The sequence below is a fragment of the Canis lupus genome, chromosome 18, assembly GCF_011100685.1.
Source record: "Canis lupus familiaris isolate Mischka breed German Shepherd chromosome 18, alternate assembly UU_Cfam_GSD_1.0, whole genome shotgun sequence".
NCBI lineage: Eukaryota > Metazoa > Chordata > Mammalia > Carnivora > Canidae > Canis > Canis lupus.
Window position 1 is genome coordinate 21,064,739 of NC_049239.1, and position 22,420 is coordinate 21,087,158.

Consider the following 22,420-nt stretch of genomic DNA (forward strand, 5'->3'; position numbering starts at 1 on the left):
CACCTGCTTTTTCAGCTCAGGGTGTGATCCTAGGGTCCTGGGATCGAGTCCCACATCTGGCTCCATGTGGGGAGCCTGCTTCCCCCTCAGCCTGTGTCTATCTCTCATGAATAAATAAATAAAATCTTAAAAAAAAAGTTAACTTTTTTTTGAGCACCTGGGTAGCTCATCTGGTTAAGCATCCAACTTATGATTTGAGCTCAAGTCATGATCTCAGGATTGTGGGACAAACCCTGAGTTGGGCTATGGGCTTAGCAGGGAGTTCGATAGAGATTCTCTCCCTCCCTCTCTGCCCCTCCCCATTATGTCCCCTCGCCCTCTCTCTCTCTGTAAATTGATAAATCTTTTACATAAATCTTAACTTCCATTTGGTAGAGAAATTCCCTGAAAGAGGTCATTTGATGACTGAATTGGGCAGGAATCTTACTTCTTCCAAGGAATTTAATGTTATTGTTGCATAACTGACCTGTTATACACATAAAATATGCTGTCCTCACATTATAGCAGTTTCTCAATAAATGCATAATAAATTGAAAGATTCAAACTCACTTCATCTTTAACTTTTATCCATTAACCCTACTTTTGCCTCTGTAATTACACAAATTCATCTTACCCTCCTCCGTAATGCTGGAGTAGCTATTTTGAGCTTCCAAGTCTTCACCTTTTCAGTTTTAACATACCAGCGAATAACCTTTCCCAGGGCAAAATCTATTTCACAAAGGATATTTATTAGTCTATTTCTATTTCTTCAAATATAAAGCATACAGTGAAACAGTTGATATGCAAATGAAACACCTGAATATACTCTAGAGTTGTATTTCTATTAATACAAAATGAGATTTTATTTTTGTGAGCCCCATCAGACTGTTAAATTTTTCATAGTCCTTGTGGTTAAAATTATTTCTGTTGTCTTAATTGGTCTTGCTTTTGCTTATATATTTGATTAACTTTTTTTTTCAATATTTACTATTGAGTTTTACACATCCTGTACTTCAAAATGATGGAAATATAGCATGCTTCCATCATTGCGTCCTACCAGCCCTTATCGTCGACATTGCCAATTAATTATAGCACCGTCTCTTTTTTTGCAAGGTCCAGATGCAGGCTCAGAATTTTCCTTCAGTTGTTTGATGTTGACTCATACATTTGTCTTCATTTCTAATCTTGACTTCAGGATGTACATTAAGATGTATTACACTTAACCATGTTAGTTTATATTTGAGATATTTTTGACTGGAAGTTCTCCCAACTAACCTGTAAGTTATAGTTCTTAATTCACTCTGAAAATTTGATGAAGCAATCAAAAGGAATGATAAAGTCAGATATGCATCTTGTAATCTTGAGTGGGGACAAGCTTGGAGCAAGCGGTACAGCTCACTTTCTGATGGCTTCAAGTGAGAGCTGTAATTCAAGTGAGAGTTACTGCTACAGACAGGGTAGGCCCTGGTTATGGAGCAGAGTAAGTAGACAGGAGAGCTGTTCCGAGGGCAGAATTTACATGACTTGATGGTTCACATGATTGGGTATGGAATGTGAGAGAGAGAGGAGTCTGGGATTATTCCCGGGAATTTGGCTACTACTGCTGGATTAAAATATTCCACTTACAAGACTTATCATAAGGATATGGACAGGTCATGAGTTTCAAGAGCAATAGGGACACAACTGGAAAGAAGGCATGAAATGAGATTAAAGTATATTTAAGGCAAAAGTAGAAATTTCCCTGAGACCTACCTAGTTAGTTATCATTATCTCTTTCTCAATCCAGTCTCCTCCCCAAACTGGCCACATTAATGTTTCGAAGGACACATTCCATGTTTTTTGTTTTGTTTTGTTGGCAAAAGATTTCATTTTTAGGTATCAAAAATTAATTTTAAAATCATAACAGAATTCACAGATAGTAAGATCACATCTGCATACTTAGTAACAATCAAGTAAGCAAAAAAAAAAAAATAGAAAAGCATGACTCTAGTGATGTTATTTTGTACACAGACCATTTAAGGCTCACTTAAATAAACACCAGGATTTAGATGGTACAAATAATGTATGAGATAAACAAAAGAAATCAAGAAATATTGCTCTGTAGATGGATTTTTTTTCACTAGAGACTAAAATTTGATTATGCAGGGCAGAATTGATAACAAAAAAGCTAAAGGCAAGTTTCAAGATTTAAAAAATTCTAGTACCAGATGAGCAGCTTAAGTATCCAATAGACTATAAATAATAATGAAATCAATTTTTTAAAATTTCAAATTAAAAGATCTATGATATCATATTTCTGTAATACTACAAACAGAATAATAACCTTTCCAGGAAAATTTTAGGAGCCAAGACTAATTGAGAGAATATAAACACATGCATTCATTTTCTGTTATAAGAATGTCCAGAGATGATTTATAATGCAAAGAAAATATAAGAAATGATCTCTGTCACTTTGTTTATTTAAACTTTGATATTGATGGAAACACTTTTAAATCAATATTGTTTTGCTAGTCCTCTTAACTCTAAAGGCATTTTATTGACACATTTATTTTAGAGCCTATTATAGTTAGTGATTTTATATTTTTTCATATATCTCTGTTAGAGATCTAAAATCCTTTGAAAACAAGAACTCCATTTTGTATTTCTATACACCAGACTAGCACAATATTGTTAATGAAACAAAACAGCATTCTAATTTAACCTGCTACAACTTCACAATTACCATTTTACTTAGAAGAGTTAGATTCAAGAACAAAATACTTTTGCTGAAACGTGGTTGGTTCTTGAATCAGATAATTAAAAATTTATGGCACAATTTCATCGGTGGAAAAAATATTGGGACGGATTGATAAAATGATTTTTCCTTTTGAGTTTCACGATTAAGAGATTTTCAACAGCATACCAACAATAACATTCTAGATTCTTATGTTCTGTATTTTCGGTCCTCTGGAGACATTTAATAGATTCTTTAGGTGAAGTAAAGTTTAAGTAAGTAAAAGCTTGTTTACCCAAACAATCTTTGCTTAGTAACACAAGTGTTCATATCCAATGTACTCTTGCCAGACTGTAGACAATAAAAGACAATAAATGGGATGAAGACATTTCTCCTTTAAAAAGTCTGTTTCCACTTTAAAACATTGCTAAGGAAGTCTCAACAGTAAGATATATTTGCAGTTGGCCTTTTTCATTCTTCTTTAATTTGAGAAAGGAGAACAGGGATGGGAATATTTTATTTGACTTTGGAGAAAGTTGGAAAGAAGAGTATGATTGAATCCCTATATTCAATAATTTTATAGTCCAATGAGAGATGGTGAAAAAATAAACACTTCAAATATTAAAAATTACAGAACAAAGAAACAAACAATATGAATGAAATTTTCCCAAATGAAAATTATATCTCTTCCTGAAAAAAAAATATACATATAATCATATACTCTTATATAGGTTATTTATTTGTAGTTCTTTCATTTATTTTTAAATATTTTATTTATTTATTTATGAGAGACACAGAGAGAGCGTCAGAGGCACAGGGAGAGGAAGAAGCAGGCTCCCTGTAGGGAGCCTGATGCAGGTCTTGATCCTAGGACCCCAGGCAGACACTCAACCACTGGTGCACCCAGCTGCTCCTATCTGTACTTCTTTCAATCTCATGCATTTCTTTTTAATCAAACTAAGATTGTCTTTGCTTTCTTCAAGTTTCAGATATCAACTGCTAAAGTTCTTATTTGTAGGTTCTTGGTATAGTTTTACATTCTTTTGTCATGAAACAGATACACTGCTCAATGTTACCTTTTACCTGAGTTACTTTGGTTTCTGTAATATTATCCCACACCTATTCCCACCCCAGGTTTAAAATATCCTGATATCTGAAAGCTTTTGCTTCCATTTGCAGAATAATTCTTATCTTTAACTTATTTTATATATGTGTCCATGTAACTACTAGTCCTGTGTTTTAAATCACATTGGGAGGGGTAGCTTGAGAGTGGAGGGGGTCTCTAACAATCTGTTGAGATGACCAGGTCTTACCTAGACAACTATTTATTGGCCTATTTACAAAGTCTGTATGCACAGCAATATGAAATTTTCATCTAGATAAATTAACATGAACTGCAAGAATTATCTTTGCCATGACATTTAAAAAAATAGGTAGATGGATTCTTATTCACAATATATAGATGAAAAAGCAATGACAGCCACTAAATATTACAGATACTTATTTAAAAATCTAGAATACTTAGGAGAGCCCTGAAGCTTTTTTTTTCTAATTGCTTTTCCAATATTCTTTATTATGTATCAGAATTTTTATAAACAGTAAAGCTCACTGGCACACTATCTATCTTTATTTTCTTCTATAACCTGGCTTTTGCTAAATTGTAAGCACCTTGAGAGCAAACATTTTATTTTCTCATCATTTCCTAAAAACTTACTTGTTTAATGGACCTCATGGGAGTACCATAAATATTAAAAACTATAGAAGAGTAGCTAAAATTTGGGCTCCCATCTAATATTAAGAAAATCTTCGTATTAAATCAGGCTTTTATAACTATACAGTTATATTCTCATGCCATTGAGATTTTTAATAACCTGATTTGTTACTTGTACTACAAATTCCAAGTAATGTATTTTCTGTTTTCAAGAAAAATGATGTATACTGTTGAGAACATAGAAGAATTTTGTCCTTAAAAAATGTATATACCCATGAAGGCAATTTTCCAGTCTATTAAATTAATAGTATTGAGTTATCATGGTAGAGCTACAATTCAAATCAATCACAGAACCGTTGTGTTGCTAAAATTCCAATTCAAACTTTAAGTTTGCAAAATATGAGAAGTCAAGCTTCAGTCTTTCTAAAGGATATTAAGCAATTTAGGTAGATGGTATTATGTATTATTATTATATTATTTTTATATATTATTATGACTAATACATATGTAAGGAAAATTTATTCACTCATTAATTTATAAAAATTTTCATTGTAAAATAATATATTTTTAATTAAAGAATAAAATTTTTCAAGCTCATTTGTGAAACAGTATAGATTAATGCCCTTCACCCCCACAAAGAAAGGTTTTGGTATTGCCGACAAATTGAAATAGAATTCAGTAAAAGTGTAGTCTATTAATCTTAAATGGTGCCATAGGACATGAAAACATTTTCCTCTTTTAATTAGGATAAGATATTTCTAAATGATAGTGTATTACGAAAGTCTCCTTTTAAATGATAGGTCTGAGAAATGAAAGAATGTCTGAAAAAGTGAAGCTCCTTATTAATTTCCATGTCTCTGTGGCCACAAACTCTAGGGTAAGGGATGCTGTAGTTGTTGAGTAACTTATTTATGTGAGATAAATTCTATAATGTGAAATACAATATTTAAAATTTTTAATATGTAGAAATATCCATTTTAGAATGTATTGGTGTTTAAAAAATAATTTCCAATTTTATATTGTAAGAAATGCAAAGTCATCTATATTTAGTTTATTTACAGACAGAAAAAAATGGAACACAAGTATACTTTCTTTCCTAAAATTTTTGAAACATAATTCCTTATAAATATACCTGCTTTTCTATTTTATGCTGTTAAAATAGCATTTGCCTCATTTTTATACATAGGGGTGCTGACACTCAGATCATAACTGAGTATAAAAATGACTGATATAAAGAAAGCCATCGTCATTCAACCACAGGACTGAAAAGGACCTTCACAGAGCACCCAGCCTGGCACTTTTTTCCCCAAGTGTTGAATGAATCCCATGGACAGGATGGGAGTGACTTCAGGTTGTTCTTTGGTATATTAGTTTGCTAAGACTGCAGAAATTACCACCAAGTTGATGGCTTAAAACAACATAAAATATTTTTGCATAGTTCTGGAGGCTAGAAGTCTGAAATTAAAATGTCAGCGGAGTACTACTCTCTCTTTACAGGCACTAGGGGAGGAGGCTTCCTTGCCTCTGTGTAGCTTCTGGCGGTAGCCCACAAACCTTGGTGTACCTTCACGGTAGGCACAGTACTCCAATATCTGCCTCTTTTGTCACATGGTATTTTTCCTGTATATCTATGTCTGTGTCCAAATTTCTCTTTTCTTATAAGGATAGTAGTCATTGGATTAGAACCCATAATCTAGTATGACCTTATTTTAACTTGATTACATCTGCAAAAACTCTATTTCCAAAGCTGGTCCCATTCACAGGTACTGAAGATTATAATGAACATTTATCATTTTTGGTGGACACAGAAAGATGAACGTCATTTTTCTATAATGACTTATTTTAGTGTACACCAGTAAAATATAATTAGCTCATCAAACTATAATTTCATTGATATGATATCATTGCTTGAGATGACCAAAGGCTAGAGTTAAAGGAAATGAATGAATTTAAAGGAATATCTTGAGTAAATAGATCTGGAGGTGTTACTCAGACAATTGATGCATTCACATTTGAAACTGATTGAGCTACCTTCAACCCCTCTCTTCAGGTAAAGTGTTACCTAGCAAGGAAAATAAGTAACTGAGCTCTTAAAAAAAGCTTCCCAGAAGACATTTTATCATTTACCTCCCAATTAGGTCATTGTGCTAAAATCTCATTGCCTGAAAGTCCTTCCTTGCATCTAACCCCAATGACTCTTGCTTAAGTTAAAAAAGACTGCTGTAGACAAACTTTTTATACAATTAAAAACCATTATTCGTCCAACAGACAGGCAGATGAATTATGGGAATGCAGAACTTCTAGTAGCTTAAGAATTTAATGGAACTATGGCACGTGAATTATGTGTTATCTTTTTTAAAATGTTAAGATTTAAGAAAAAATAGTTATAATTTTTAAATTAAAAATTCATTCCAAACAGGTTGTGTTATAGATTTTTAATTTTCTGACAATAAAAATATATAACATTAAAATTGAATTTTAGGGCACCTGGATGGCTCGGTGGTTGAGCCTTTGGGGTAATCCCGGGGTCCTAGAATTGAGTTCCACATAAGGCTCCCCACAGAGAGTCTGCTTTTCTCCCTCTGTCCATGTCTCTGCCTCTCTCTGTGTCTCTCATGAATAAATAAGTAGGATCTTAAAAAAAAAAAAGGGACTGAGTTTTAATCACATTCATGCTAAAACTATTTATATAAATCTTGTCAAATCAAGAAAGATTAAACAAAAAAGAAAGATTAAACATATTAGTGTGATAGTACAATCTCATTCTAGAAGTTCTAGAATGGAATTTTATGGTTCAAATGGATTTATATATTTAGTTTTAATTGAATTTTCAGTTTCGCAGGTACAGAAATATTCTTTGTTATGCAATATCCATTCAAAATTTCTCACTATAAATATAATTTGAGTTTAATAATTCTCACTTCTCATTGTCTTTCATTCTCATATTCTTTTTTTTACTCTCTGCAAAAGAACAATGGTTTTAATTTTGATTATTGGTTATTATGGCCTTGTGTCTAAAATCTTATGATACTGTTTCTTAATATAACAATTGTGTCTTAATATTGAAAAATTTGATATTTTGCAGAGCTTTGTAGCATAGAATGGAATTATTTTAAGAGTTTCACAATAATTTTAGAAATCTTGAAGTTTTAGAAGTTTTTACTAATATTTATATTAAAATTATTTTAAAAACCTTCTTGGATCAAAGAAATTATTTGGTAATACGATTTAAAACAACATAACTGAGCTTTAAATCAAATTTTTCCTTAACATCCCATTTCATTTTGGAGGCTTTTGGTATTTAGGACAATAAAGAAAGTCATACATTTCTAGTGAAAAATATTGTTGGCACAAATTCATGAGATTTGAGTAATATAAACTGATTGAATACGAGAAATGGCAGAAGAATGTCATTTATGTAATGAGTAAGTATGTTAGAACACACTTTTTAATGATTGTCAACTTTCCAGGATTTATGAATTATTATTTAGGCATTTAACTTAGATCTTTACATGGCTAAATTGATACAATGATCAGTTTACAACATATTCCATCTTCTAAGATGAAAAGAGTAAATAGGAAGCAAAATATCTTAATAATACTTAAAATTAATTTTTAAGACATGTAGATAATCATTCATATCTAAAAACTATCATTTTGTTCAGCAACACCTTCATAAAGCCAGCTTTATGCTGGCTTGGACAATTTTGAGAAACTCTATCAAAGGTGGGTACCTTTGGTACTATCTAGCTGAAAAGTAGAATCAGGCACTCAGAGTGTCCAGGAAGTTCCATTACTAAAAAGGAGTGGTGTTTATTCATACTATCTACTTGAATCTACTTGACACCCTAGTTTCTTATAGTATGTGAGAATCAGAGAAGAAAGGTATACTTTCCTTATGTGCATAATATTTTACTATTGAAAACTGAGTATTTGCTGAAGTATATTAAAAAGCATCATACATTTCAGCTCAGTTCATGATCTCAGAGTTGTGAGACTGAGCTCCACATTGAGCTCTGAGTTAAGTGTAGAGTCAGCTTGAGACTCTCTCTCTCCCTCTCCCTCCGCCCTATCCCCCACCCACACTCATGCTCACTCTCTCTAAAATTAATAAATAAATCTTAAAAAAAAATAAAAAGCATAATATAGTATGCTTTACCAATACTGTATGACCCAAAAGTTTTTACAGGTTAGATGGAGAATCACCTTATAGACTAGAGACTCAGTGGACACTGGTTTCTAAATTTCTTGCAGTAGTTCTGATAAATCCCCTCCTGATTCATTAATGCCAAAATAATGGTTTTAACATATCCTTGTTTATTAAATGAGTGTCTAGTTTAAGATGTCAAACAGTTTTGGCTTTGGAATATTATAATCTGGATTTTTCAATATGGGATACATACTGGTTGTAAACTATAAATATATATATATATTCATATAGTGCTTCAAAATCTTCATCTCTCAAGGGGTATAATTATGCTAAACTTGCAAGTATTCATATTGGTAAACTGAGAACACAAATGTAAAATGCTTAATGAGTGGCTGGCATATTAATACAAATTCCACATGAAATTTAGTACTTAATACTATATACCTAATACTATATACTGTTTTTTCCCTCAAATCAGAAGTTCTAGAATATTTTACTCTCAAGACCTGTTTGTAGTGCTAAAAATTTCTAAACACTAAAGAATTTTATTTATATGGATGATAATTGCTGACATATTTAAAGTTGATGAACCTTTATATGTATTAATTCATTTGAAACAATAAACTGCTTAAATACGAACAGAAATAATGTGCTAAAAACTATATTTCCAAAACAATTTTAAGAATGCAATCTTCTGTGATATGTTTTATTTTTGAAGGCAATGAAGAAAATCTGGCCTCACACATATGCATAGTTGGAAAAGGAAGACACCTTAATAACCTTTTAGGTAACGGTGGATATTTTCTTGATATCACAAAATACATCCATAGTTATAACATATTTTCTAAAATTTTAGTTGAAATTCAGCTAAAGTTTAGTTTCCTGGTAGTAAAAAACAAAACAAAACAAAGCACTGAAACAATAGTAAAGTTTTACCTTAAAATCTCCTGGCCTATCCTTGGATTTCATCAGAAAACAAACCTGCAATTGATATATTTCACTACTGTATTGGTTTGTTGGGGCTGCCACAACAAAGTATCACAGCCCAGGTGGCTTAAACAGCAGAAATATATTTTCTCACAATTTTGGAAGTCAGAAGTTCAAGATCAAGATAAGGGCAGGAAAGGTTTCTTCTAGGGGCTCTATCTTTGGCTTTTAGATGGCTGTCTTCTCCCTGTGGCTGCACATGGTCTTTCCTCTTTCAAGTTAGATATTATCAAGAAAAAAATATTTAAAATTATTTTTAAAACCACAGGAAATTCTTGAATTCCTGAAATATATGAACCAGTGGTTCATGGTAATGATTATTTTAGGAAAAGTAAAAGAGAATAAACATTTTTAGTTAGCACAATACATCAAAGTTGAATTCAGTCAAATAAAACACCCTCTAGGTATTTCCATCACAAAAAAAAAATATTAAAGGCTTTGATCTCAAACATTCATGTTCAACTTTGGATCAGACTTCATCAGTTTTTGCTAATCAACAACTTTGTGAAGTGTGTGCAAGCAGTGGGAGGGGTAGAGGGAGAGGGAGAAAGAGAAGTCCACGCAGGCTCTCTGCTCAGCATGGAGACTGATTTGGGGTTCAGTCTCCAAACCCTGAGCTGAAATCAAGGGTTGAACACTTAAGTGATTGAGCCAATTCAGGTGACCCAAAGTATATGCATAGATAGGTTTTGCTCAGTTTTAGTCTGAAGGCATTAGTTTTGACTAATGAACACCTAGAAATCAGCTTTATAAATATAAAATAAGCTATAATAGGCTATTTGTTCCCTATAGCTACTGAATAAAAAAAGGAAAACAAGTGTTTTACCTAGATCCTCCCCCTCTGTTTTTACTCTTTATTCCTTATTTACTTCAGACTGTGCGTGTAGTAAGGGTAGGTGGATGGAGGCAGAGACTAAATTTTTTGGCAACCAGAGCATCTCTCATCATAAAACCCCTAGTTTGAAATTTGTACCACAATGGGCCTTGTGTCCTGAGAGAACTTCTGGACATTAGCAACATTTAGCTGTCAATAATTAGTCAGGTACTGTTTATTTTCTATTTTATTGTGTCATAAAAAGGCATCTTTTATCACGTCAGCATTAAAAGTGTCTTTTTTCTTATTAACTAATTTGGTGGGGCTGAATAACTGGCAATTTAATTTACTGAAATGATTTTTCAGCTGCTTTCTCCCTTTTGCAGAATTGCATGTGCAGTGCACCCCCTCCCCCAACTGCTACCCTCTCCTCTTCAGCTGGCACTAAAAAGAAAAGGGGCACGACTGTAACAACAACTTGAGAATGGTCAATATTCCCTTCCATGTAATGATTTGAAAAGGGAAGAAATAATTTGTATAGGAAAAAAAATAAATTCTTATCAGTTTGAGATAGGAAACTCATGCATATGTCTGTGTATTTAAATATGCAATATATAAAAGGAGGAGCAGAGTAACCAACCAATCAGTATACCGAAAATTTATAATTGTATTAGAGACAAAAACAGTGGTTCAATAAAGACCTACTAAACTTATTTTAAAATTGAACTATTAGTGTGTTTTTCATACTTGGCATTGCCTTTTTTCTCTCAATGATATAATTACCTTTAGCTCTTCCACATTAAAGTATGCTTCCAGAAATGGGAATGAAACAGTTGCAAAATTTTGGTGTTGTCAATACAGACCATGCCAAAAAATCATATGAGGAAAAACAAGACTATAAAATAAACTAAAAAAATAATAGTTTTTATCCAATGTAAAAGTGAAGGATGTGAAAAAATAATAATAATCAAGAAGCATCTTAATTTTCTTTGTAGAAAGTAAAGTGGTAAATTTTTAATTAAAATATTTCTACATACTCCTAAATTCATAAAGTGACATTATGATGTCATGGGATATGCTAAAAGATTTTGCAGTAAAATGTATATATAATAATAAACTATATTCCATGAAGGACATTTTAAAAAAACTAAGGTAAATACATGGTGCTATACATGTATAGAAAGTTAACACTTTTATAAAGAATAATACCATGTTTTTTTTTTACCTTACCAGTTAATCTTAATGCATATTTTTGCACCATGAAAAATATAACCACTCAAAATAACCCCCGTTTTTATTCAGAGATATTTGTTATTATAAAGTAATATCATTATGAATGTCAAGCTAAATGGTAGACCTAGTTACTGGAGGTAGTGGATTTTTTTTTCCTATTTCCACAAAGATTGTCATTTAATGGAAAATTAAAGAATTCTGAAGGATCAAGGTGTTTGGAGTATCAAATATATATGAAGATTCTTTAGAATGCATTCAATGCCACTTTCTCTTTTAGTATCAGGCAATTTTCCTTCTTTTCCCAATTGCTAAAATGAATCAAAGAATGTATCTAATTACTAACTCTACACACTAAACTATATAAGGTTTCAGTTGGCTTTTTTGTGTTGTACAGTCTTAGGATCCTGATCAAATTATTTCTTTCTTACAGCCATTTAAGCCATCATTTGACATATATATATATATATATATATATATAATATATATATACATATATATATATATATACATTTTCCATTTCCTAATATCCATTTTCCATACTTTCTGAAAATTCTACTCACAAAATGAAGAGCTTTTCAGAAGTGTTATATTTTGTGAAGTGGCAAGAAACCAACAAGAAAGCATATAAATTCTAAGATTTATAAGTGATAAAGTTAATCATGTGAGACTGTTTGGACCTTTTAATATTTAGAAATATCCATATTATTGATTTAAATCTACTCTCTTTACAGCCATTTTCTTAATATAAGTGTAGCCTCTTTTAATTCTTATATAATAAAAGTTATAAGAAAAACATGTTTTAATTTAAATTACAGTAACTTTTTTGGCAAACTTAATGCTGAAAAAACCTTTAAACATGTCTCATAAAAGTAAGTTGAACCTACTCCATATCTGCTGAGTAAATGTAGCAAGTGTTATATAATGATTTTTTATAGAAATGACATTTTAACTGATCAAAACAATTTTATTAAAAATTAGACAATTTATTCTCACGAAAAATGTGTAACAGACTTGGACTTGTTTTTCTATTTTTATTTTTTAATGTCATTTCATTTGTACGTGTGTAGACAAACCTGCTAATGATCTCCATCTATTGATGTGATAAAAGAAAGTATATACCCGGAAAGGCTGGTAAGAACAAACACAGAAAGTGCAATGTACATATCATCAACCAAATAAAAATTCTGCATTTCTAAACACTCTTTAAACTATTTTTATTTTTATTTTTTTAATATTTATTCATTTGAGAAAGAGCACAAGTGGGAGGGGAGAGAGAGGGAGAGACGATCTCCAGCATATGCTGTGTGAGCCCAGTCCAAGGCGGGGCTGGATCTCACATGCTGAGATCATGACCTGGGCTCAAATCAAGAGTTCAGTGCTTAACTGAGCTATCCAAGTGCCCCTAAAGTATTTTTAAAAACCAGAGCACAGCATAATGAAATGTTTAAAAGTTCAAAGCTCTACTGAATTTCAAGTGATATTCATTGTAAAAATTAGTAATATCAATGCTTTTTGACATATTGGCTACTCAAAAGCCCATACTTCTCCAGAGAAAATTTTACATGAGAGGGTGTAAATATGGCATTTTCAAAGTGCAGACCAATGTTTTCCACTTACTTTTATATACAGTTCATATCTATGATTTGAGGTGACTAAGTTTTAAGAATTTACTCTGCATATTTTCAATTCCTGACTAACTCATCATGCTTAATTGTGACTTAGTTTTTAATTATTAAAGAGAATGTAGGGAAAAAAACAAAAATACAGTTTATATAGATGTGGTTGGTCTATGTAAGTTTCTCTAAGATAAGCAAAGAATTCTCAGATATTTTTGTTTGACCTGCTTCATTTTTTCATTCTTTAATTCATTCATCAAACCTACAGAAAATATTTATTGAACAAACTATGTAGCAGTCAAGTTCTGAAAAGAATTTCAATTAGAACTTGCTTTGTTTTCTTAAATTGATTTTTTACTTTAATCTGTTAAATCACTAATTTTTGACTATGCAAACTCTCAAGTTAATTTATGTAGTTAAACATGACAAATCATGTAGCTTTTAGAGAAGTGACTATCACATTTATATTTAGGGATATGACTTTTTTCTTTTCTAAAACCTTTTGCTATTTTAGTGACTTTGACAACTGAGAAGAGTGTTAATCCAGTCTTTATTTAAACTTTGGTTGTTTATTTGATCTCTTTCCTTTCTTAGACATTATACTGAATTCCATACTAGATTTTTTTTCATGAGGCAGGATGTAATCATCATAACAAAAATATATTAGAATTTCATTTTACAATCCCCGCCCTAAATAGAACTTTTATTTGAAGCTCTGTTTAGAAGTCTAAGAGCACATAAAATGAAAATCAAGCCTATGTGGAGATTACATTTCATTATTAATATGTGTGAACTTTATTATCTTGAAACAATCTAAATGTCTAAGAAATCACTTATAATATTTGTACTTTTAATTTGTAGTGTCATCCAAAATTAGAAAAAATAATGCTGTTCTTACTTTGGAGTCTAATTTCTTGATAATTTCTGCCTATGAAATGGCAAGGAAAGGAATATTGGAAGCTGCAGAAAGTCATCCTATCACATGCAGAAACAGTTCAGGTGCAATGAAATCTTACTAACTAATGGAGGAGCAAATGTAGTTAACGATAAAATCAATGTTGTGGAAGTATAGTCAAGCACATTCTTTTAACTTTTTAACTTTTCCTTTAATCATTTCACAAGATAATATCAGAAGTATAATTATATGAAAAATAATTTGATACCTTACTGCTTCTTGGAATTAGTGGTATCCTTTTAACCTTAATCTAAAAAAAATAAATCATAATTTATTTGCTATCAACTTATTTATTTTTTTGTCTCAAATATTTGTTCTACTTAAGAAGGCCACCTGTTTCAAGCAAGGAATAGTGTTGATTTCTCAAAGCACTTGACAAAAAGCTCTTTATAATTTGATCACTAGCTCTGATTTCTTGAGGACAAGTCACAAGTAGTTTAAAGTAGTCTTTAAATATAAGGAAAAGAAAATAAAGAAAAGCAAAAAGGGAAGTAAAGAAAAAGAATGAAATGAGGAGAAAAGAAATCTAGACTTGTATTATTTATCTACTACAATGATTTACTTCTTACTTCAAAAGAGTTTACCAGGTAGACAAGATAAGTCAACCTAGTGGCATAAAAGATAAAATATATAAATAAATAGTTCGAACAATAAACATTTCACAATAGGAAACTGGAAAAGCAAAGCTTAGAGTCATAATAAGCCCTTATGAAATATGTAATAATTTATTGTTCTCCAAACAAAACAACATATAAATGAGAAAAAATATTTTCCTCAAATTATTCAAAGATGTGATAATTTTTTTTCTTCAGTAACTAAAGCGTATAATTTTCACCCACATATAAAATAATGTCCTCCTCCATTTTTTAGTGGGCTTTAAAAAATATACAAATTTGGAAGTTTAGTTATTACTATAATAATGGCCAAAGATAAACATTTTAAATAATTCTCTCATATTTCTGCTTTTGGCTTCTAGATTTTTTTTTTTTTTTTTTTGGTCTTTACAGTTATATCTTGACTTTTAACACATTTTATTTGGAAAAGTGTGAATTTTTCATTGAAAACATGTATGTTGCCTCATTCAGTAGTGTGCTTATTTTCCTGAGGTTTTCTCATTATAGATTTAACTCTCATTCTAGTCTGTTACTTAGGAATTGGTATAACTAATGCAGTGGTCAGAAAAAGTCATGTGCATGGTACCAATTAATTAACACAACTAATATATCAAAGGACCTGATTACATATAAAGGCATTAAGTCTACAAAAGCAATTTACTCTAAAGGGCACTTCAAAAGATAAATGACAGCACCTAAAATGCTGCTTTGAATATGAATGATTAATATAAAAGAAGCCGTCTTAGCAATAATATCATGAATGTGTTGAGACGCCTGAGTGACGCCGTGGTTGAGCTGCTGCCTTTGGCTCAGGTCGTGATCCTGTGGTCCTGGGATGGAGTCCTGTATCGGGCTTCCTGCAGGGTGCCTGCTTCTCCCTCTGCCTCCCTCTCTCTGCCTGTCTTTCTGTGTCTCTTATAAATAAAAATCTTTTTTAAAAAAATCATGAATATATTAAAACAGTGCATCTCAAACATTAATGTGCATATGAACCAGTTGGAGTTAAAATGTATATACCAGGGTGGGGCATGAGTTTCTGCATTCCTAACAAGTTTTCAGGTCCTGCAGTGGCTGCTAGTTCATGGATTACATTTGAGCACCAAAAATCTAATGGATCTCCTATGGATCCACTACAAACCCCATCCTAATGAAATTAATGTAAAAATAAAACCAATCCATTATACTTAGATCGAGCACAGAATTCAAGAGATTTCATAAATATTGTATTATTTAGCAATTATTTTTAAGATAGCAAAAAAGTGACTCACAGAGTTTAAGTGACCTATCCAAAGCAACAGATAATAGTTGGAAGAGATAAATCTGAAATCCATGTCTCCTAGATGTGAATCCTTTCCATTGCATTCACCAGTTTTAAAATAATTTAGCTCTCTTCTAAGAAGCCAATGACCTTTTATTGGAAGGGGGTAGTGAAGTTACAGTCCTATTTTTACTTTGTGCGATAGTGACTTGCAGTGTTTATTTAATTCCACTATTTCTAAGAAACCCCACTATATTCAGTGTAGTTACCTGCTATGAGTAGATAAATCAAAGTTTTTTCAACAGATATGATAAATTCATTTTTGATCCTCTTATTCTTACATTGGCATCTTGATCAATCAATAAAATATTTGACACCAATTCTTTGCCCAAACCCATTTCTGCAATTGAAAATTCCTAAAGATAAATTCTAGAGGAAGTTCACAAATTCTATCACTTCATGAAGGGCCAAAATTTTACTTCTTGAGTTTGCTATTTCCCATCTAGACAACTACAGAATGGTAGTTTTTGGATAACTTTGCTGTTCTTTCAGTTCTGTTTTCAAACTTTACAAATGTTTCATTTTCTTTTTTAGAATGGTAGATTTTGTAGAATAAAACTTAAATAATTACACATGTTCATGTCGGAGTCTTGGTCATCCTTTCCCCTAGTTGTCTGTCTATAGTTCCTCTATCCTTCCCTGTCAGGATATATTGTTATAGATTTCATATTCTTTCCACAATGTACACTAAATTTTTGGTACTTTTTATATCGAGGAGGAGTCAAACTAATATGTAGTATTTGAAACCAGAATATTTTTGGGGTGTATATTTTGTCCAGTGATATAAAAACTATCTTAGCCTCTTTATTCCATTAAAGAAGACATTATACTAAGTGTAAAAAAGCTATTGTTTGTTGGCTCTTTTTCAAATATCTCTCTCTCTTAAAAATGCAGTGAACATATATAAGAAAGAACTTTGTAAAAAAAAAAAAATGATCACAGTAACCTAAATAAATACTTCACTCTACTACCAAAGTCAGGAATGACCTGATGACATTATTAGAATCAGTAGCATGGACCAGTAAAGATCGATTTCCTAGATTCACATGCTGTCAGAGCATAACTCTAGATAGAAGTTTGTTATACACATCTAAAGTACTTCCTTTTAGAACGGTGTAAATTTAGATATGGCAGGAAAGGGTGACGATGTTTAATTACACAGCTAGCTTGGACTCCATGAGCAGCTTCCTTAGGTGATATATCTATCATGATCCTCACAGAGGTATTTGTGTCTTTGTTCTAATCAGTTCTACTTTAGCTGCTTACTACTAAATGAAATATGTATTTCTGATATGTCTCAGTTAATAAACATTTCTTTCCTTTTAGTTAAAATTTATTGTAGGCCTATAGTTGAGAATTTTATTTCTCTTATTTAGAACTTTGCCATATGTGGACCAATTTTTTTTCTCAGATCACACGATATTATAAAAGAATATCAAAGAAGAAAGCTTATAGGACTTTAAAATGTTGGCTATAAAAATAATAAAATCTTGGTTACTTTAATATAAATGTCATCTGGTATACAAATAGTGATCCATCTTAGCAGACCTGAAAATATATTAAAGTGTGATTAAAAGTAAACTGTGAACATTTGTTAATTTTTTTGAATGGCATCTCTCCCATGAACTGATTGCTCACAGTTCTGTATTGTTATGCTTGTTACGGTAACTTTGAATGGTATTACTCATGTTATCTATGGAATGCTAATTATGTTTTAAAGAGGAAACCAATTAAATGTAGTCTACACATCATTATTCTTATTTTGTGCTTTACTTTAAAAATTAATCTGTACATCATACAGGTTTTGTTAATATTACCTATAAAAACTATTTTAATACTTTCTAATAACTAAAGTGATTTTAAAATGCAATTAAAATAGATTTATTATTTTCTAAAACATTACTTCATAAGTCTCTAATTAAATGGTAAATGTACATATTTGTATTTGATTATAAAGATCATTGTTAATCCCAGCTTTCTAGGACATGAAAAAAAAAGCCAATAAACTTAATGTAGCTGGATTTCCATGGGATAAATTCAAATCTTTGGAAATTTTTCAGGATAGAATTTTAAAATAGACATTTCTTATTTTTCAGATAGATGTATTAGTATTTCTCATTTTTAGTAACATAAATTTGATTGAGTACCTGTAATAAGAGAGTAGTAATATGACAAATATTCAACATCCCTTGGTATAAGCTCTTACTAATCAGGATAAATATTAGTCTTCTCAGAACAAAGTTCAGGAGTAGATAACTTGTGGGGATCGGAATTACAACTCTGTCTATAATGTAAAATATGATTTTAGAATGTGATGGCCTATTCCTGAAGGAGACTAAAGTAAAATGAATTTTTTCATTAATTTATACGTATTGTAATACCCATCAACCAACTATATGTGCATGCCTGTTCATATTTTCATACTTCCTCTAGGATTTACCCATCTTGCAAAGAACTTACTATATTTAGCTCAAATTTCTTCATGTGCAACATTGAAATTCTTGAAGTGATGTGATTTGGTTACGTACTGATATGTATAAGAACCATATTATTTCTCATTTTCTACTCTACAGTTGGTATACTTTAGAAGCAATACAGTTGGTTCTTTACATCTAACTTGTAAATCATATTTGGTTTTGATTAGTGGTATCATTTTATTAAGACAGGTGTCTTACACTGGTGAAGACATGCATTCAATAAATACTGATGAAGGGTTGACTGTGGGTTAGGAAAAGTAATGGTAAATAGGACAGATAATGCAAATAATTAACATAGCACATAGCAATTAGCTATGCTATAAACATAAATTTACCAGTTTATATACGGAAAATTCCATTACTATATAGTAAATAGTAAATTCACTGAATCCTATTAATTCTATGAGGTTAGCACATATTCTGGAAAGTTACTATTATTGTCTTCCCTGTTTCTAAAGAGTAAACTCACTAAGACACAGGTTGATTAACTTGACCAAGGTCACATGCCTAGTAATGATGGAGCTGGACTTTGATACCAGTTGGTTTGGTACAAGAGTCTTACTATTAACCATTTTGCCATACTGGCTTTCTGGCTTTAAATGGACTATTTTCTGATGCCTTAGAATGTGATCGATGTAGAGACACTGGAAATTATAAATGACCCTTCACATTACACACATTCTAGATACAACCAAGTTAGACTTATTAAGTAGTGAACACAGCTCACCCATGTCCACAGCATTTAAGAGGGCGCTAGGAACTTGAATGGGTGACTTAATGAGGTAGTGAGTAATCAGGGTAGTCTAAGAGCTATGATATTTCTCTTTCTTCCTCCACCTGTCACCTCAATCACAATGATCCCTAGAAGGGAGTTCCAGAAAGGGTATCATGCTACTCACTCCACCTTTGGATGTTCTCTAAATAGCAGAAACTCATTAGGCCACCTCTGGGCCTTCTATGCTAGAACACATTTAGAGAATTCTTGAGTAAGCTTGACATGCATCTCCATAATTTGGGGGAATATTTATGAAGAAAGCATCTGATGTGATTTTGTTGTCTGGGTCCATAGGACAGGGTACGGAGAAAGCCATACAATGTAAGCACCCTGAGTCCTACAAATGGCACATGGCAAGGATGTAGCAGTTATCAGTTGACCTAATAAAAATGCTGCACAAGCGGGCGGCCTCACACCAGCTTGACAGCATCCTATGCAAGAGGGTGTTCTGTGGGGGAAAAAGACTAACAGTAACTGACTTCTATGGAGTGTACTTCCAGAAGATGGGAAACGGAATAGAAGCATGAAGTAGGAGGTATTCACAGGAGCCTTAGAAGAACTCATAAATACAATCAACGAAAGCCCTAGCATTTGAGACGCGACACACAGAGTGCTCGGATGATAACAAAACCGGTCACAAAAGAGATTTCCCCATCTTTTCGCAAAATACGCTGGAACAAGTGGTGAGAAGGAGAGAAGAGAGAAAGAAAAAAACACCACCAGTCTGGAAGCCAAATGAGGTCATAGTCGCATTGGCAAGTGCGAGAAGCTTTGCCTTGTGAGATTTAAGTCTTAAATTAAAATGGACTGGACTTTTTAATACCAAAAGGAGTCAATTACTAAAATGAGACTAGTTCTGACGTCTGAAATGTATAGCCAAGGATTCCATCCCAGTGTGGGAAGGAGCAACAGAACAGTTTTAAGACCCTGGTTGGGAGGAAGAATAAGAGGAGAGCGGGCCATTTTTTATCTGTAACCTCCCTTGATTCCGTTGGCTTCTCCAGCTCACAATCCCACGGGGACTGATCGCCCCACAAGCTGTTTCAATATAACGCAAGGAGTGAAAAGAAGCACGTTTATGCACCCGTTTACTAGTGGGAGCGTGTCAGAGATACTGATCTCCAGACTGGACCCCTGGGTGGGACGCTGTCAGCCACGGAGAACCCGGCAGAGATGCAGGCGTGGGTGTAATTAGTGTCGAGAGCAAGGGAATTCTGGAAGATTCCAGGTGACGGAGAACACGGCACCGAGGCCTCAGCTCCTGAGGGACACATCCTCCGGAGGATGTCCCGAGACGGGCGGGAAAGCCCCGCGCGCAGGACGGCCTGGCAGGCCGGCTCCGAGCCGGCTTCGGGTTCGTCTCCGCAAAGACCTTTACTAACCAGGGAGACGGTCCCCGGAGAGCTCTCCCGGGCCCGGCAGGCGCCCAAGGGCTACTGGGCGGGGGGCGGACACCAGGGGAGGGAGGTCAGGCAATAGCCCAGTGCGAATCGCACCTGCTGGATCCACCTCTCCCAGCGCAGTCCAGGATTCGGCCCCGGGGAGCCCCCTGCCCCCCCATCCAGGCCCCGAGTCCCCGGAGCCCCCCCCCCGTCCAGGCCCGAGCCCCGGGAGCTACCCCCCTCGTCCAGGCCCGAGCCCCGGGAGCCCCCCCCCCACCCCGTCCAGGCCCGAGCCCCGGGAGCCCCACCCCGTCCAGGCCCGAGCCCTGGGAGCTGCCCCCCCGTCCAGGCCCTGAGCACCAGGAGCCCCCCACCCCGTCCAGGCCCGAGCCCTGGGAGCTGCCCCCCCGTCCAGGCCCTGAGCACCAGGAGCCCCCCACCCCGTCCAGGCCCGAGTCCCCGGAGCCCCCACCCCGTCCAGGCCCGAGCCCCGGGAGCCCCACCCCGTCCAGGCCCGAGCCCTGGGAGCTGCCCCCCCCGTCCAGGCCCTGAGCACCAGGAGCCCCCCACCCCGTCCAGGCGCGAGCCCCGGGAACCCCCCACCCGCGTTCAGGCCTGAGCCCCAGGAGCTACCCCCCTCGTCCAGGCCCGAGCCCCGGGAGTCCCCCCCCCCCCCCGTCCCCGCCGTCCAGGCCCTGACCTCGGGAGCCACTGCCCTCTGTGCCCGGGCCCCCGCTGCGCGCCGTGGGGCAGGCCGAGCTGTGGGCAGGCCGGGTGTGGGGGGGGGACGCTCGCGGGGACCCACGGGGCCTCCCGGGGCGCGACACCGAGGCCAGCTCAGGGCGCAGGACGGACCGTGGCGCTTGGCTCTGGTCGGCTCGTTCCCGCGGGGGAGGGCGTGTGCTGGGGCGCCCACCTCGCGGAGGAACTGGGCGCAGGGGTCCCCGAGCGGGCGTCGAAGGGGCGCCCCACACTGCGCTGAGCCTGCGGGCGCTGCTGGGTGTGCCCGCCGGGGCGGGAGGGGTCGAGGGGCGGTGGTCGGGGGGGAGGGGGGGCGGGGGCAGCCGAGGGGCCGGGGGGAGCTGGGGACTGGGGGAGCGGGGAAGCGGGGGGGGGGGCGGAGAGGCTCGGGAAGGGGGCCGGGGGATCGGGGGCCGAGGGCAGCCGAGGGGGCATGGCGGCGGGGGCCACGGGGTGCCGGAGGGGGTCCCGCAGCCCGCCCCTCTGAATGCCTGCGGCTGCTGCGTGTCCCACGGGGTCCCCGGCCGCGGCCCCGCTTGGCCCTCCTGCGGGGGGTGCAGCCGACGGCGCCCAAGGCCCGAAGCGACAGTGTCCGAGCTGAGCGACAGCGCGGGCGCCTCCCCGGCCCGGCCCGTCGGTGCAGCCGGACGGCGACTCGGGGCACCTCCGGGCGCCCTGCGTCGTCCTGGGGGGTGCGGGGCGGGGGGAACTGCCGAGGAGCCCGGAGCCTCCGGGCGCTGCCCTCCCACCGCGCTCCGTGCGTCTTCAGGCGCCGTCCGGAAGCTTCTCCTCCGGGCCCGCACGCGCACCGGAGCATACTGGCCGCGGGCCCAGGGGAGCCCCCACCGCGGCTGCGGGACCCCCAATGCCTCCCGCGGCTGCACCCCCTCCCGACGGCTGCGCCCCCCCTCACGGCAGCTGCACACCCCCCCGACAGCTGTGCCCCCCTCACTGC

The 22,420-nt window shown here is 36.0% G+C and overlaps 1 long non-coding RNA gene across 8 annotated transcripts in view; it reads left to right on the top strand.

Moving 5' to 3' along the window:
* Nucleotides 1-20,409, top strand: part of LOC119864186 — a 44,164-nt gene extending 23,755 nt beyond the window's left edge. For 3 of the 8 annotated variants that reach the window (XR_005373222.1, XR_005373225.1, XR_005373223.1), the window contains 2 exons: nucleotides 9,272-9,340; nucleotides 19,637-20,409. This is a non-coding gene — a long non-coding RNA (uncharacterized LOC119864186). Of the gene's footprint in view, nucleotides 1-5,900; nucleotides 5,975-7,693; nucleotides 7,829-8,068; nucleotides 8,130-9,271; nucleotides 9,341-10,740; nucleotides 11,198-19,636 lie in introns of those variants that run through there. The other 5 variants (XR_005373229.1, XR_005373227.1, XR_005373226.1 and 2 more) reach the window with 5 other exon arrangements.
* The last annotated feature ends 2,011 nt before the right edge of the window (nucleotides 20,410-22,420 follow it).